Source organism: Octopus bimaculoides, chromosome 14 (genome assembly GCF_001194135.2).
Source record: "Octopus bimaculoides isolate UCB-OBI-ISO-001 chromosome 14, ASM119413v2, whole genome shotgun sequence".
Classification (NCBI taxonomy): Eukaryota; Metazoa; Mollusca; class Cephalopoda; order Octopoda; family Octopodidae; genus Octopus; species Octopus bimaculoides.
In genome coordinates this window covers 8,256,872-8,261,016 of record NC_068994.1, presented here as the reverse complement: position 1 = coordinate 8,261,016, position 4,145 = coordinate 8,256,872, and the positions used below count along the sequence as shown (strand labels likewise).

The following is a 4,145-nucleotide window of genomic DNA, read 5'->3' as shown; positions in this document are numbered from 1 at the left end:
GTTGTTGTTGTTGTTGTTGTTATATCAGATGGCATATCTCATTTGCTCTGATATGAGTTTCTTTTTCTTTTGTACATCTCCAGACTGAGTGAATCATAAATCGGTCCTCCTCCTCCTATCCCCTCCTCCCCCCTCTATCATCATCATCATCATCATCTCTGCCATATTCATTCACCAGAATCGTTAACACATCGGACAAAATCTTTCGCTGTATTTCTTGTGACCTTATACATGCACGATCTCTGTTGGAATACCGCCGAAGTCGACTTTACCTTTTCTGCTTTCGAAGTCTATAGAATAAGTACCAGTTGAACACTGGCACCGATGTAATCCTAAAAGTTGCTGGCTTCGTGCCACAATTACAGAGATAATAATAATAATAATAATTTTGGCACAAGGCCAGCAATTTCGGGAGCGGGAGCTAGTCAAATTAAATCGACTCCCCGAAATGATGAAAGGCAAGCTCAACCACGGCGGAATTTGAACTCAGAACACATCACCACTTGAACTAATCATCCACTGAAAGTGCTATTATGGAGTTTAGATAGAACCATATTCGCTCCTCATGTCTCTCTCTCTCTCTCGCAGCTAGCTCACTCATATCAAACTCAAGGACTGTTGACCGGCCTACCCTAGAAAAGTCATGTACTTTTCGATTTTTTTATCACTGAGTCTGGAACAAAACCATGTCTATGGCCCTCATGGGAGAGAGAGGTACGAAGGTATCTGCAAACCGGAGACTTGACCTGAATACTGGCAAATGAGTGGACTCCACGAAAGATGTTCTAAGTGACGATTAAGTATGTTAAACTGGACAATGATTAAATTTACATCCAAATAGTCCTCGACGTGATTTGAACTCAAAATGCAAAGAACCGGAACAAATACCCATGTACTGCATTGCATATTGTCTGGTACTTTAGTCATTCTGCTAACCTACGATCCTGGATTATTATATCGTATTTATCGAACCCCGAAAGGATGAAAAGCAAATTTGACTTGGCCCAGGCGGGATTTGAACTCTGAGCGCAAAGTGTCGGAATAAAAGCAGCGAGTCATTCTATCCGGCGCTCTAACCATTCTGCTGGTCTGCTACCTTTGATTGGTACTTTAACAGTCCCTGAAAAGATAAAAAGTAAATTTGAATTGGCCTCGGCGGAATTTGAACTCAGAACGGGTTGTAAGGGTTAGCTGGTCGATCTGATTAGGGAGGGGAGGTGAGGCATTTAGAGTTGGATCTCATTGACTTAAAATGCTACCACAAGAAATCAAGAGTTAAATACCCCGGTATTTATAAGGCTGGATAGATGATTGTGATTCATGGGAAGATTAACCTCTCTAACATTGAACCAGATACCGTAAAATACTTAATCAGTTTACTAAGCCGTCTGCACCGGATCCCCTTCACTATTCAAAAACAAAAACAAACAGAAAGAAAGAAAGAAACAAGAAAACAATTCCCAATTGATAAAACAATCACACTTCCCGTGTTTCGATGTCTGAGTATTCAATATCTCTCTGGAGATATTCAAAATGCTAAACCGAAATCCAATACGTTAAAGCCACTGCATAACTGAATTCTTCTGTTAACGACTCTGTGTAAAATGCAAGTTAATACAGTCAGATTGCAACATTTAGTTCTGTACGTCTATGTTGCACCTCTTGTACAGTAGAGAATATGCAACTAAAAAACACAGTGCAACGATTACCAGTCGGCTTTTTTAGTGAAAGTTCATGACCTATAACAACAGGTCATTAAAATTAGGGGATAAAGTTATAAGTTATGTTAGCCTTCGTTACAATATTAAAAATATAGCCAGCGGCTATCGGTCCATCCAACACTGGCGACAAGACGTCTAGAAAGCATATTTATTATATTCATCGGGACGACCGACAATAGATTCATTCGGCACCACTATCATCGTCGTCAGCGCCACCGCCTTCAGTGTCACCATCCTCGACGCTATCATCGTTATTGATATTTTGTTGTTTTGTTACCATATTTAAACAATACTATTGCTGCTACTACTACTATTACTACTGCCACTAATATTATTAGTTATAACAGCTGCATCGATAAAATGTGTATGTGACAGACTATAGCTTTACGACTATAATTTCAGTTTAAAACCCACAGTGGTTTACCTTCGGTTCCTGCAGTGATATGAGCTGGCAGAACTGTTAGCACGCCGGGCGAAATGCTTAGCGGTATTTCGTCTGCCACTGCGTTCTGAGTTCAAATTCCGCCGAGGTCGACTTTGCCTTTCATACTTTCGGGGTCGATAAATTAAGTACCAGTTACGCACTGGGGTCGATATAATCGACTTAATCCGTTTGTCTGTCCTTGTTTGTCCCCTCTGTGTGTAGCCCCTTGTGGGGCAGTAAAGAAATAGGTATTTCGTCTGCAGTTACGTTCTGAGTTCAAATTCCGCCGAGGTCGACTTTGCCTTTCATACTTTCGGGGGTCGATAAATTAAGTACCAGTTACATACTGGGGTCTATGTAATCGACTTTATACCTTTGTCTGTCCTTGTTTTGTCTCCTCTGTGCCTAGCCCCTTGTGGGCAATAAAGAAATAAGAAACGTTAGCACGCCGGGCGAAATGCTTAGTGGTATTTCGTCTGCCATTATGCTCTGAGTTCAAATTCCGCCGAGGTCGACCTTACCTTTCATCCTTTCGGGGGTCGATTAAATAAGTACCAGTTATGCACTGGGTCGATGTAATCGACTTAATCCCTTTGTCTGTCCTTGTTTGTATACATGTGTATGTATATATATATATATATATATATATATACATGTGTGCGTGTGTGTGTGTATATATGTTTGTGTGTCTGTTTGTCCCCCCCCCTACATCGCTTGACAACCGATGCTGGTGTGTTTAGTTCCTCGTAACTTAGCGGTTCGGCAAGAGAGACCGATAGAATAAGTACGAGGCTTACAGAGAATAAGTCCTGGGGTCGATTTGCTCGACTAAAGGCGGTGCTCCAGCATGGCCACAGTCAAATGACTGAAACAGGTAAAAGAGTAAAAGAGAGAGAGAGGGTATTATTGTTTATATTTTGTATCACATAGATATGGGGGGCACCAAAATCTTATAAGTTCTTAGGGCCTCTCAGGGGTGTTTTGATCAGGCCCTGCGTATACACGCACATATATACAGGCGGAACACACATAAGCCTACTTACAGAAGGCTTTCGCAAACCATTGATCGGCTTGAGGATATAGAAGAAGAAACTTATCTAAGGTGTCACGCAATGGAACTCAACCCGAAATGACATGGTTATGAAGCGAATTTCCTTAACCACACGTCCATAGTTATTTATTTATTATATTTCAGTGGAGCTAATAATCTCTATGCAGAATTCCTTCCTTGTCCTCACAAAAGCGCATTTAAAACTATTAAAGATTTACATTAAACTACATAAGTACCATTATTTTCCAATCAATTTCTTTAAACAAAAAAAATACACTATGCATAATCCCGTTCCGTCTCTCTTTATCATATCTCACTCCCCTCTATCCGTACAATATCTCTGTCATTTCTCCCTCTCCCAATTTTTCTCTGCTCTTTGACTATATTTACATGAATATTCCTTGCATTAAACCTTTAAGTAACGCTTTCAGAAAACACAACGATCTTAAATCGCTCTGGTGATATCTTCTGAAGATGCTGAAAGCTTCGCTCACACCTCTTTACAAAGCTGCCTCTTTAGAACTGTCACACATCATCTCCTTCTATCTAAGCCGACGAGTCTTTAAGATAGCTGGAGCGACTTAAGATATAATTGGTTAAAAGGTTTTCAGTTTGGCTTATTTTTACCAAGATTTCATAAATCAAAAACAGATACACTGATTCTTTACAATATCTGTCCACCCATACACCTATCCATCCACCCATCCATCCATTTATCTATCCATCCATCCACCCATTCAAGGCTATACGTATGGATGTATTTGTGTCTGTGTGTGTGCAAGTGTTTGTGTATATGCGTACGTTTGTATATACGTATAAGTGTATGCGTGTCTGTTCTTTTATTTGTTTGTCATTTTGACTGCTGCCATGCTGGAGCACCGCCTTTAGTCGAACAAATCGACCCCTGGACCTTATTCTTTCTAAACCTCGTACTTAGTCTATCGATATC

The 4,145-nt window shown here is 40.4% G+C and overlaps 1 long non-coding RNA gene across 1 annotated transcript in view; it reads left to right on the top strand.

The window, feature by feature from the left end:
• The window catches only part of LOC128249358 (uncharacterized), a 44,662-nt gene extending 43,393 nt beyond the window's left edge, over window positions 1-1,269 (top strand). The window contains exon 3 of the long non-coding RNA XR_008265454.1: window positions 589-1,269. This is a non-coding gene — a long non-coding RNA (uncharacterized LOC128249358). The remainder of the gene's footprint in view (window positions 1-588) is intronic.
• The last annotated feature ends 2,876 nt before the right edge of the window (window positions 1,270-4,145 follow it).